The 14,251-nt window shown below is 44.5% G+C and overlaps 1 protein-coding gene across 15 annotated transcripts in view; it reads left to right on the forward strand.

Annotated features, from left to right (window-relative positions):
• The first annotated feature begins 2,054 nt into the window (after nucleotides 1–2,054).
• Nucleotides 2,055–14,251, forward strand: part of LOC128877005 (protein turtle-like) — a 213,708-nt gene continuing 201,511 nt past the window's right edge. For 5 of the 15 annotated variants that reach the window (XM_054123918.1, XM_054123915.1, XM_054123916.1 and 2 more), the window contains exons 1-3: nucleotides 2,056–2,558; nucleotides 2,640–2,820; nucleotides 6,030–6,174. The gene's annotated coding sequence lies outside the window, so the exon portion shown is untranslated. Of the gene's footprint in view, nucleotides 2,559–2,639; nucleotides 2,821–6,029; nucleotides 6,175–14,251 lie in introns of all 15 variants that reach the window. The other 10 variants (XM_054123904.1, XM_054123917.1, XM_054123906.1 and 7 more) reach the window with 3 other exon arrangements.

Consider the following 14,251-nt stretch of genomic DNA (forward strand, 5'->3'; position numbering starts at 1 on the left):
TCATTTTCGATGTTCGAAATCATCGTGGTGGCAGAACCAAAAGTCCTCTTTCGCGGATCATTTTTGTCCCTTCGATATGTAGAGTGGAATATTTTCGAAATAAATGGAAACGGTCCACATCTGCCCAGGGGACAATAACATTATCCGTAACATCGCATCGCTCTCTGAAAACAATGCATTCGGAACAACGCAACGGTTGAATTATTCTTTCCAATTTCTACACGTGGTCCATTCGAATTCGACGTTGCGTTTGCAATTATTGAAGAAACGGATATGGGACATTTGTTTACAAAGCGACTCGATGATTTTTTAGTCGCCACTACGAAGGACTCCGGTAAACAATTCTCAATTAATTATAGGAAATGGGCTAATTTAATTTGGAAATCCAGTGACTGTTAACGTTTCAAACGAAATCATGCCATCCCGTGTAACGTGGACGCGTTGTCAATTGTGGTCAACGCTTGGACCGAAACGAAATTTAAAGCAAAATTCAGGCTACAGCCATCGCGATATCAAATAATGAAACGAAAGGTTCGCTGCGACCTGTATGGCGCATCTTCCGTTGAGAAAATTTAATGGGAAAGGATGCTTAATAGAAAGAGGAAAGGATGCCTCCGCCCTCTACTGTTCAATCTTCTTTCAAATTTTCTTAAAAGAAGATGCACCGTAGAGGTCGCGGTGCGCCTTTCATTTCATTAAAAATGACATTTGGCCGTTGTTCCTTAGAGCCTCTCTGCTTTGCCAATATGGCTAGATAATAATTTCCTGCCAAGCGTGCAAGCAGTTCCTCAGTCCTTCAGTTTTCCTGGAAACGTTTACGAACTGTTACGTCACTGTAGTAAATAAACACGCGCGTCGGTATCGTTCGTAAGGCGTGGCTTGTTGTTAGTTTACGCACGTATACATATTCGTACATCGGATAAACCGCGGATCGATTGCGGTGCGAAAGTTTCTAATTGCGATAATCGACGATAGTAATGGCGGTTATTCAAATTCCACGGGATAATGTTCTGGATTATAGCTGCGGTTTCTAAGTGTTCCCTATCCCTTTGTACCACTTGATCAACGCGATCACAGTGACACGCGTGCCAGTTTGCACCGGCTGACCCTATAGCGACGCTGCGGCCGAATAGCGAGAGCTGATGTGTTGAGTGATCTCGCACGGTCGATGGACTCGCATAAATTAGAAGCGTTAATATGTGTTAGGGTAATCCTATTTCTGGTTATTGCCCAAGGGATCACGGCGTAGCTGCTCTCGTTTCGTACCCCTCGCTATTGTATTTCCCGTTCCAACGCGATTTTACCAAAACATGGTTCGGTGAATCGCGAAAAGTCATAAATCACACGCCTACGAATGGGAACAATTAATGAATACAAGGCGAGGGGGGGGGGGGGGGGGGGGGCAGAACGAAGGGTAATTAAATTATTCTCGTTACGTTTAATGGTCTTTTTCTCCCATTTCAGCGGCCATTCGAAGGGGCAAAACCGAAACTCAGCTCTCTTTGCGGAAGGGGATCGATACTCGACTTCGTTTACAAAATTCCCTCCTGGAGGTCAAATGTGCTCGAACTGGGTCCTGTGAACAAGATGGTTTCAATGTGGGTAACCTTAAGCATGAAATATTTATTATTATTATTATTTATTATTTCATTAACCATTTGCTCTACGATTTACTCTAAGACCTTGCGCACATTTATACTCTCTTTTATATACATTATATTCTCTGGATAACAAGCCCCGAAGTCTGATTCCTTTAGAAAACTACTGTAACTTTAACATCGATCTAGTCGCAGGTTCGAGTACTACTTTAATGACGAGAGGGATGTAGGGCACCCCATAGCCGCGATGTCGAGCACGACTCGACACAGGACCACAAGGGGTTAACGGATCGGTACGCAGGAATAATAAAAGATGTGCGTTGCTCAAGGATTTTGATTACGGCGGCACGATCCCAGCGTGAGTACGGCGATGCCGGTGTCGTGGGCGTTGATTGGCCAAGCGATACGCGGCGAAGGTTCTCATTGGTCGGCGCACGGAGGTGCGTTCGATAGCCCGGCTCGAACCCCCAGTACCCGGCAGAGCCTCGCACGGGAAACTGCTCCGTTTACGTGTCGCTGCTTACGAAGCTTCGAAGCTCTCTCCGTGAACCGCGTGTCAAGCTCTAACTCGTCGTCGCGCGCGTAGCGTCGGTTCAAAGGCCGTCGTTTCCTCTTGTGTCGCAAGCAATCGACGTCAGTGGTCAGAATTCGAGTTGTTCTCGTCGCGATTTCCATCGAAAAAACACACCTTCCTCCGCATCATCAGGTTTCGTTAAACGACGCGCGCGTCGCGTCCGGACATTCGGCTCGCGTCAAGCCGCCGTTGTTTTTCTCCGGCTGTCAAGTCAGAGCTTCGTCAGAGATACACCGACCGCCGTCGGGTATCGTTACATGCTTCGATTGTGACCGAGATCTCGTTTATCCAGTGCCCTTTTGTTGCTTTTCGAGGATTTTTCATCGGCATCCTGTGGGACCGACTCCAACCGGGATCGAGTTCCTCCTTCCACGCTCGAGTCAACGGTAAGTTGCCCGTTTTTTCCTTCGAATTAACCGCCTCTGCTTGCGCATCTTTAACGTTCGCGCGCTCTTTGTCTTCTTCAGCCGCATTTTGCGCCGCGTCTTCTGGCCTCGGACGATTTCAACTGTTTTGTTCACCGTTTGGAAGCACTCTGACCACCTTGGCTTATTTCTTCTGGGAAAAGTTCGATTATTGTGGGCTCCTTTACGGTGTCGTCTTTCTTCGATGAAGTTTCAGAGTTCTTTCTTGGAATTAATTTGGCAGGTAATTGAAATCGATTTTTAGAGCGCTCGCTTCCCTCAGGTTGAGCACTTCATATTTCAAGTAGAACAGTACGAATATTCTTAAAAAACAGAAAAGGAAAATGGAAGAATAGTGGTCACGTCAATTTTGAAAAAATATAGGTCCTACAGGTCCCGTACTGTCCAGCTACCTATCACACATTCGATCTTAATCATTCATGGGCACAGTGGTCGACGAATACCTTTCGATTCCCCCAGTTTTAGAGTATTCGTCGGTAGCGTTGCAGATCTAGATAGTTCTGGTAGCCGCGAAAGTCCAAATATTGAACGGACCGTGACAAACGACAACGCGGAAACGTCTCGACTGAAATGCTTTCGACGTGGACAAATATCGGACGGTTTCTTTGGGAACGGACTTTAAATCGAGACCGAAAGCTCAAAGCTCGTCGAGTCCAGGGGAAACGTGTATTTGCCTTTCGGTGAATAACAACCTTGTACATAGAAATCCTTGCGTTTGACGACACACGATCTCTTCGTGTGATGTTTACATGACTAAAACGATCGACGAGCAAAGGTCACGTATCTAGAGCTACCAGTAGATGGTCGCAGGTCAAAAGTTTCAAGGGGATTTGACCCGTGATTAGATTCGACCTATTATGGTATGTCTTGAGTATGTTGATACTTGGGAATTTTTGTTGGATTGAAAGTACATAGTTTGAACAACATTTGTGATAGTTTGTATGGTAACCTATGTAGAAAATATAGGAATTGTTTTCTAACGCTAGGAGTACCGAGTCCATTTGAGTTTGAACTTTCTTGTTTAATTAAATTTAGAAAACGTGTGGCCCATGATTTTGATTTTGAAGATGTCCCACTAATGGAAAGGGAAAATAATTATTTTAAAAGATTGTTCCCAGATTGATATCGTGAGAAAAATAAGTCGCGAGAAATCGCATCGAATACGTTCCTCCCTCTTTTAGCTGGGTATGACGGTGAATTCGCAGACGAGAGGGCGAAAATCTTTCCTTTTCCCTCCGTCGTTTATATTTCTGCACCATTCGCGTATAAATATTTGCCCGCACCCGATAACTTTCGCTCGCGACACACCGAAGCTATCGGATCACCGCGACTGCTCCGTTAAAAAAGGATGAAAATCGTGAAAGCTTTTGACATTGCAACCTCCTATGCAAAAATATTCGCTAAGACAGGGGTGCGCAACCGGAGACGATCAGCATTTTTATCTAGATATCGATGAGATACTGATCGAGGAAATAATATTAATTTTTCAACAATAAACGTTTCAAACCTTGTTAATTTCCTCAATCTCTGAATCCAAATACAGCGTACCTTGGAGGAGAAATTTTCAGCCTCCGCAGTAAAAAATTAACAAATCAACCCCTTGATTAACTAACTCTGTGCGTTGCAATTATATCACCCTCTCTCAACCCTTTTCTATTTAATTCTTTTTAAATCCGATGTACCTGTCGCGACGTACGCATCAAAAGCTCGAAGCACGAATGTAATTTCCGCGGAGAGGAACGCGCCGTAATAATTTTATTTCCGCGCTTCAGGGCCGCTGGAAGAAATTCGCGACTGAAAAAAACGCGGCAAGTATCCTTTTCGTGTACGCTGCCGAATCGTTTCGGCACTCGCATTCCCCGCCATACCAGTCGTACGGATTATTTATAGAATATTGCTATATCCGCAATATGTAGATAACCACCCCCGCGCCGATATTGGTTTTACGAACGCGGATCCCCGTTGCACGTGTGTGCATGTATTTGTTACGAATGCAAAGGGTCGCTAGTATCGAGCGGTAGTCGACCCGCTCTGTGTTTTCTATAAATACCTTCAACGTGAAATAAATCTGAAAAAAAGTTAGAGAATTAACAAAGTACATATTACAGTGTTTTTAAATAAACGTTTCATTAGGTACCTTCTACTGTAGAATTAAATACGTATTTTTTTGTTCTATATGATCAGAAAGCGTTTCAGAAAACAACGTAATTTATTTTCTGAAGAGACGAGAAATTTTCTGATCGATAGTAGCGCATATTGTTCATGGGCAAAGGCAAGGTACATAGCGACGTTGAATATAAAGGCAAACGCGGGAGAGAACGCGTTATGTTTATATTTCCTTTCCTTCTTCTTTTTTGAGGTGGCGCGCGGCGCACGCCATCGCGAGAAGGAATTCGCACGCGAGAAGACGAAAATCTTTTCTCCCTGTACCTGATCGTATCTCGTTTCTGTTTCGTATGTGTACGTACACTCATGTAGGTGTGCGCACGTTTTCCTCGAGCAACATTCGTCTACTTCCTAGCGTGTCTGAAAGCGGCAGGTATGAGTCTCCTTTGTGGAAACTTTCATAAAACCGTCCCCTACTGCTACAATAGAATACGGTAAAGGGGTAAAATTTTCGATAATCGTGTTATATTTATTATAGATATTACACGGTACTTGTTAGAAAAAAAAGAGGAAAGAGAGTTCCTTTGATAAAGATTGCTCTGAAAATTAATTAAAATTTACCATCGATAGCAGAATTTCAATTTGACCAACCAATGCATTCGAATAACTACCCCTTTGACTAATCAGCCCTCTCCTGGTAAGAATCATCAAGTCGATAGCTACCAGTACTTTTTAACTCCCGATTCCAACAAAGTAACGGTAGCAAAAAGGAGATCGCGTTGTTAAGGGAGAGGGACGGGAAAGGGAAATCGCACTATGTTGCGGCAGACGTCCGGAAAAGTGGAATTCGTTAAAGCCCCTTTTTGTTGCGCGGCAGGAAACTCGGATTACATCTTGTTACACGTGAGAACTCCGCCGCTGCATTATCTTTGTGTGTACTTGGGGATGGTAATCGTGTTTGTGAAATACAACGCGCGATGCGTGAGAAATCGAGGGCAGTTTGCATTCTTCCGCGAACGTTTAATTGCAAACGGAGTCGTGCGACCATTGCAGTTCTTCATAAATATTCGTTTGTTCTTCGCGAAGAAGTGACGCGCTCAATTTAACAGATTCTATGCCAAGATTCTTCGTAGTTTGACTCCTGGAGTCATTCAAGACTATAGATGAGAATTTTATTGGAGTTTTATTGGAATAAATATGTGGACTTATGCTTGGCATTTAATCAATGGAGTAGTTACATTTTTGATTCTATTTAAATTTCGTTTAAATGATTCAGTGTTCGATGGACAGGTTTATCGAGGTGTATGACCATCTTGTTATTTTCAGATACGTGAAGTAGGAAATTATTGAAGAGAGACGATAAATTATGTCCCAGTCACTGACAAGATTCAACCTTGGAGGATCATTGCAAAGTGAATCAAATAAATTATAGGTTGTGGTCGCGTGCATGTGGTTACTCGTATGAAACGAGGTATTTCTCAAGGATCTTTACGTAGATTTTAAATTAAGTTTGCTTCATAACTGTACCAAAGTACTTCATTTACACATTCGCGCCGTTCAAAACATAACAATAACATCGTTACCATTATTTTTACACGGCGTACGGGTTTGTTGCGGAACCCGTTACAACCGACACTTTGTAGATTATTTCTTCATATATGTACACAATTATATGCCATAAAATATCAAGCAGCTTCTCTTAATTACCTTTTTCATTAATTTTTAGTTGTGCACATTCTACTTGCGTCCTCTTCTATAGCAGCGTTTCTCAAACTTCATTTTTCTCATACACTAAGGCTGACTGTGTATTCATTCTTTGCTTAGATTCACTAAAATAATTGCCAAAAATGAATACAAATATAATAAATTCACGTAATAGTGAAATTCTTTTCTTTGACGTGCGGTCCAAACTGTGTCTCTTGGAGGAAACTCCGGGGGTAAAAGCCTAAAAATCGACATCGAAAGGAAGAATGGCTCGATGTTCCCTCGCTACGCGTCTTTCTGGTCGATGCACACCGCTTTGACGTTGCTTTGTTCCTCCTGTTTTGTTCATCGCGAAACGTCGCCCCTGTTCACGGGCTATCAGCCTCGATCGCGATCCATCGATCCGCGATCGAGGAGACACTCGAATTCGGGATAGGCAAAGGGATACGTGCAGAAAAGCGCGACAGAGGCTCGATGAGAAGCGGGAGTCCTCGAGAAGGGCACGAACGAGAGGTGACTAGAGTGGTTCTGGAGTGGCTGGAGCACCAGCGCGAACAGGACTCGAAGAACTTGCGGGAAACCTAATTCGAGGACGTACGTAGCCGATAGTAGGAACAAGGGTCTCATGCATATTCAGCGTATTTGTGGTCAGAGCGTGCTGGTAACTCATTGTACTGGAAGGGCTAGCCTTACCTTGACGCGAAAGGGTAGCCCATGGAAATTGGCGAGGGTTGGCGGCGTTCGTTACTCGCCGGAGTCCCGCGACAGGTGAAGGGGGCTGTCCGTCTTGCGCCTCTCTTTCTCGTGGCGCACCTGGCCGATTTAATGACTCCGGTCTAAATTGAAATGGCCTTGGGGTCTGTTTCCGGGGCTGCGTCTAGCTTGTGCCCTGCTGCTTAGGTGCTACGGTTAATCTATCCTTTGATCTATGGAGGAGCGTTTCTGGCTCCTCCACTCCTCCTGAACACGGCTAATTGGCTGAAAGTACTTGTCTACAGCAACGCCTGGGACTACTTCAGCAAAGTAACTGCATAATTCGATGGGCCTCTTCAAACCTGAAAAGATGTCATTACATATTAACATTCGGACACTAGACGACGAGTCCTTTCTACTTTTGTGACGAATCAATCCGAATTTGGGTCGTAAAGGATCTTAAGTGTCTGATATTCGAAACCTTTTAAGGCTTCCTCGCCTCGTCAATGTAAATGATATCCGCTAGCGGAACAACGTCTGCGCGAGAAAGTGCTCGTCCCTGGTGAACAGGTGTGTCGAGCCATAAACTTTGTTCGCAGATGTTTGGGAAATTATTTCAGCTATGGAGTAGTGATATACACAATTTCAATACGAATCTGTACTGATTGCCTCCCTGGCGTCGATGTCTCCTGCTCTAGGGCACGGTCGTGTCTCTCGATCCCTCGCTTTTAAAAACAGTCGAACAACAACGTTTTCGTGTTTGTGTTCTCCACAGTTCGATGCCCAAGGGCTGCAGTTTCTTTTCTTTGCCGTTTCTTCACGGCTGTGTTATTTTCAACTCTCCTGCCAAATGGCGTTAGTCGTAATTGACTAACCCCGGGCAACACGGTATAACAACTTACTGGAACTCACCGACGCGCAGTTTCTTCTAACAACATTTGCAAGGTCTCGTGGTTTCCGGCTTAGGGCGTGTTCTGCTCCGTTCGTAGCTAATGGTACGTCAACAAGTCCCTGTGTCACGCGACGCACCGAACGGTTCGACGATGTTTTCTTTTGTTTTCTTTTGTTTTCTTTTGAGGAACAATTTTCACGGTTGCCGCAAGACTGGAACGGTTCGAAAACAAGTTATAAAATGTTGAGCAGACTCCGTAGATGTCATCCTAGGGTTAAAGGTGATCAACTCTTACGTGCAATGTATCAATTGGCTCGGACGTTTACGAGAGAAAATAGCGTCTTGGAGCAGTGCATTCCAATTAGCGTCCATTCGATGAAATTCTAATTTATAGATGGTCGTAAAGTCTCGTTTGAATATCTTTTGGATTATGGTAGACCGCGAGGGAAAAGTGACGCGGCGCGCGAAAGATTTTAGCAGTCGATTGCTCGCTTCTTGGTCGAACGCATCAGGGATTTGCATATCAATGGAGGATGTTTATTGATGATGACTTTTCGTTTCGAGAGAGGGAAAGGAATGTAGCGTCGCAAACGGGAGTACTCGTTACACGAGGAAGCCGAACGGATCCTCGAAGAATACTACTCGTAGAGAGGGAGGGATATCCTCTTGTTATTTTCAGCGTTATTTCATGTTCCACAACGTATGCTTCTTTGAGAAATGTTTCGACGGTTCGTCCCCGTATCCCTCGTACGATAAACCGTTGCATCGGGCAACTGTTCGACGAGCAAACTTTCAATTTAAGATATTAAATCCCCATTCGTAAATTTAATGTCCTTGGTGATTTTTAATAGGAATTTAAGCTAATATTTCCTGAAACTAAGTAGCCTGTGCTCCTCATCGGAACGTAAAGAAGGGCCAACCAAAATTCTCTCCGAATAGGAGTTGCAAAGAGATTACAAAAACATGAATTCTGTGTTCTACATTATTAATATCATCCTTTCCCCAGGTTGTATGCATGATTCTCAGGACGCTCTGTATTTCAAGGGAGATTCTGTAACGAAAACTCTCGAGTTGCCTTCGAACCCCACGACTGTCGCTTTGCATATGCTCCACTGCGCCGAGGATAATGCACGGCTGTCCGACTACTACTATTTCCTTCGACAAAGGACAATTTTGCACATTGCAGTCACGTAAACCCTCCCACTTGCTCGCGCTCCTCGTCTGATTTTCGATTCCTCGCTGCGCCTCCTCCTCGAGGTCAAAATATCATCGGGTTCGCGCGGCGCGTAACACAGCTCTTGAAATCGTTTTCCGTCGGTTTCCAACCATCGCATCGGTTCAGCCAACCTCGCCGAGGTATGATTACCCGTGATTTTTCGAGACTCGTGCCGTTCTCAGTCGGCTGTTATCGGAACTGACTTTCGAGATATCGCACAGCTTGAAATTCGAATAATCGCGTTCGCCAGTAGCTCGTCGAAAGCTCCTAACATACTTGTCAGGAATTATCCGTATTTAATTAAAGCAGGAAATATTTTCCTTTAGTTTTTATGGCGCCAGAATGGTTCTTTGTTGGTAGCAGTCAAGAACTAAAGTTGCCTCCGTGACTACTTCTTATTTACATTAGTTTACATGCTAAAAATTCCCAAATATCGATATATTTATGAGGACTCCCATTCCCTCTCGCGAATATTTTTAATTTGATCCTCCAGCAATTTTAATTCCCCTTTTTCCTCCGTTGATAAGCACTCGCAAAATTCCACTCATTTCGCGATTTTAGTTTATAGTATCATAAATAAAATCCGAACGAAGCTGCGGTGGTTAATATTTCTATAAATGGCGTCGATATTACCTGGCTCCGCGTATGTATGCAAATCGCGCCGCTGACTGTAGGGAACCACCGAAACGAATTCGACGCCGCGCCGGCGTTCTAGCGTCATAATTAAATCCGGCGTTGCTCGGAGGTAAGTAGACGCTCGCGTCGGGGATCTCTCCCCAATCTTTCCCATATTTCTCCGGAAGACCGGATGTTGACGGTGCTCGATATCTAGTTCCAGCCTTTGTTGTCTTGGCTTTTCCACTTCGGCGAACCGCGATGTAAATTGGATCCTTGGAATCAGAATGGAAATTCGTCGGTGCGTAAACCCCTGCGATACCACTGGCTGTTTTTCGTATCGCGCATGTACCGGGTGAACAACGTAAAATTCAGATGCAGCCTAATTATCCCGAACAGTACTGAACCAAATCAGATAGGACTACAATTTTAACAATTCTTTGATTTTAAGTCGTTAAATAGGTGTAAATAATATACTTCATAGTACCTAAAAAATTGTGATGAAAAGACAATGCGAAGCCCAATCCATGAACACGGCTAGCGGTTAGCTCCCAACGCGCAATTGTTACTTGATGTATCCCGACGATTCCGGACAGTGTGCGATTAAAAAGTAATTTCAATTGGTCCAGTTCGCCAGGAACAATTAAGCTGATCAAGTTACGTTATTCACCCGGTACAAGGACTGTTCTTCGCGTTGAAACGAGGAAAACAGAGGAAAAGAGAGAGAATGCCAGAGGGTAGAACGATTGTTGGGAGGAGGAGAGGAATCGTGGGTGGCTGTGCGAGGTGATGTAGAGAGGTGGTCGCATTGATTCTTCACCGAAGGCTGTGGAGTCGCTATAGAGGGTGGTTTCCAGCCTTCTCTTCCACCTTGTTTCGCTCGTTCTCCGCGGGGTCTCTCTCGTTCGATAATGGAGGCTTGCACCGAGGTACCTACCTACCCGCTTATATCATACACATCATGCGCGTAAATATTTGCGGGAGCACAGGTGCGTGTGTACCGTGTGTACATGCACGTAGGGCGTATGCGAGTGCGGATGCAATATTCTCGTGAACGAACGGTACACACAGGTACGAGAAACCCTATGGGGAAGTTCGAGGCGGAAGGCACTTTGCGTGATTGGCCGAGAAGCGTGAAGAACGACAGGTCTTAGCCCCCGTTCGTTCGTTTCTCTTACTTCGACCCGTCGCGTCGATGGGTCTCGTTCAAACTTGGACAAACACCCTGTAGCGGATGGTTCGTGGGCCGATCGGCGGTGATGAGGCCAATCCAACGACGTACTCATTAATATCGATACCTATCAATTTCCAAGCAGTGCGTCGAGGCACCCAACAGGTATCCGTATATTCTTGGTCAAACATAAACACTATTATAGGAGAATATCATTCTACTGCTTTCATTGTATCGTAGATGCTTTATAGTCTGTAGATCAATTTTGTTAGGCCTAGTCACCTATGCAACTTGAATTGTTTGATGTCCCAAGAGTAACAGTGTACACAATTTGACTCCATTTGACTCTCCTCGGCAATGCTTCATCCGCGAAAAAGAATATTGACCGAACCCCAAAATTGACTGACAGGGAACGTCGAACGCTGACACGAATTACGGACGAAAAATCACGGAACAATTCTAGCAAACGTGACTGCAAAACTCGATCTCCAATTCGAAAATCCTGTTGAAGCAGGTGCGATCTGGAAGCTTTTAACCGTTGGAGCTAGACCAACAATATGACAGAAATATGTCAAGATACCAAAACTTGCCGACGAGTGGAAAGGGCCAACATGGCTCGATGACTCCTCGTTTACACTGTTCCCAAGAGAAGCCCGGTTTAGGCATATAGAACATTCAAGGCAAGCCTACAATTTGGCCTGTCTGCTTCCAACTGTTAAACACGGAGGTACAGTGATGATTTGGGCAATCATACCTTGGCGCTCGATTAGCTTCATCATTACTCCGAATGGTCGTGTTACGGTCAACGGATACTGTGACATTCTACATGATCAGGTTCATGCTACGTACTGTTTCCCCAACAATGTAGCCATTTTTTTCAAGGGATAATTTACCCGGAAAAGCTCAGAAACATTCTCACGTTTCATTATTCACCTGCACTCTATGCAAAGAATTTTCAACTTTTCAACAAAAACCATGAAACCCTGTGAGCATCTACAGCTTTTTATTTACTCTGGTTTTACAGTTTACTTTACTATGGCATCCGCAAACGGTTTGGCTGCAACGCGCGATATGGTTGCGCGTAAAGACCGGTTCTCGTGTTGTGTGTACACGAATCGATCTTTAATCCTTATCTTCTCGCGGCCGTAAAAAATTTCCGCGGTTCTTTATAAATCTTGGCAAGAAGCACTTTTCTCGATTAAAAGAAGCCGATATCTATTTCTCCCCGGTTCTCCCTTTTCGCGTGGTAGATTTTCGACGCAAGGGTTTCTCCCCCGCATTTATCGGGAAACGATGGCGGCCTGGGCGGTGAGTAATTTGGTTAGGCCAAGTATTTTTCTCAGGCAATATTGGAGAGTAGGCGGCGGGCGTACCGCGTTTTCCCTTTATCAGGAAACTCGACGACGGCACTCTTTTCGATTGAGGGATGTTTGAAAACTTTACGACCTCGTACGCGTATCTGGGCCACGATTGCCTAATTTCGATCGCTTGAACTATTTTTAATATCCCAGGAAAAATTAAATACGTTCTTTGAACGGTAACGCGAGGGAAATATTAATTATTCCGTATGTTATCGAGTTATGTTAATATTACCATAGAAAGATACATGAGCTGGACCACTTGCTGAATTAAAAACACACATGCATATTTGTATTCTGCATTAATTCATATTTATTCTTCCAATTGTAAGCAGTTGTTGCGATTTTTTCGACTTTATGCAAAGTTTGAATACCTCTGCAAACAGAATTCAAAGTATGAGCCAGAAAATGCATTGTTCGAGTAACAGTGCAATTCTAGCTCCAGTTCAACTTTGACAACTTTGTATTCCGAATATTGAATATTCGTCGTGTTCTGTCGATTCAAACGTCGAAGTTACGAGCAAGATTCTTCGGTATTTTGCATCAGCGTCGACGCCCAAGGTTCGGTCGTTGGAATTTTAATTTTTCCGCCCGATATATCACAGCGCGGCCGCGCAATATTCCTCCCATTGTTTCTCGTATTATCGCGCGCGGAGGCTTAAAAGAAATTCGTTCGAAGATGGCGCGTGGAATTTCGCCTCGTTCTCGTCGGATCGATCACAGGTCCCGGAAGGGAGAGAAAATAGGGCGGGAAGGGTTTCCAGGGATAGGGGGTGGAGAGGCAGGTAAAATTGTCCTGGCAAGAAAATATTCCCTCTGCCGCATTCGTCGCATTCCACAAGGATCATTACGTCAAATAACAGAAATCTTTCGAGTCCTTTCCATCCACCCTCCCACCTTTTCTTCTTTTCTCCCCTGGCTCGTATTTCCTCGCGTTGCTCTCTTCCTACCCCATTGCTCTCTTCAGGAACGTCGCCGAGCAAATGGCACCGAATGTCTATAAAATCTCTGTTGAAGTTTCTCGTCAGAAATTTATTATTTTTGTGCGAGAGTATTTGCCTCTCTTTATGGCGAAGAAACATCTTATTAGCTTCGATTCTTATTTATATTCATTCATTTCTAAGTGTGTTAAATGAAATGGTAGGTTTGATGTTTCCTTGAAGGCTATCGACGCTCCTGGATTTTCCTTTTGCCAAAGTCGACCCCCGATCCTTTCTAGCCCGCGCTCTAACCTCGTACAGGTTGTTCGTTGTTGCTAGCTATAGTAGTTGAGCCCACAGAGTCTGCGAATGGGCAAGAGGGAGAATCGTGAAGCTGTACAATCAGCTTTGTTGGTACAATTCGGTGCACTTACCGCACCGTTGGCGAAGGATCCGAGTGTACCTGAATTAACCGGTGCACCGATCACCGCTATTGCATTCAATGCAACGGACGCGTTCTACAGGGATCCTTTAAAACAACATTATTTGGCTGGAAATTCAGAGATGGTTCGGTTAAGTTGATATCATCCGCAGAGCGAGGATTCTCAACCACTATTACCGTTCACCCTTAATTTCACAGTAGTAAATAGAAAATAGAATACTAAGAAACTACCGCAATAACCATTTCATTATCCATTTCAATTTTACACGGAGCGTTCCTGCAGTGTACAGATTATTCAAAGTTTGAGAGACACTGCAACAAGGGCTCTTGCGATCGTGTTCCAATCAGGGTCCCTTTGACGTGGCCGGGCAGCTTAGTTCTCGAGTAACAAACCCGATGACAATTAATGCATCACGATCGGCGATTATTGCCGCGCTCGGTTTCGAGGCGCGTTTCCCTTTCCCGCGGAGGACGCATAATTTTCCCGCATTCGGCGAACCGCGTCGCGCATTCATGAAGCGTTACGGTTCATCAGAT

The sequence above is a fragment of the Hylaeus volcanicus genome, chromosome 5 (genome assembly GCF_026283585.1).
Source record: "Hylaeus volcanicus isolate JK05 chromosome 5, UHH_iyHylVolc1.0_haploid, whole genome shotgun sequence".
NCBI lineage: Eukaryota > Metazoa > Arthropoda > Insecta > Hymenoptera > Colletidae > Hylaeus > Hylaeus volcanicus.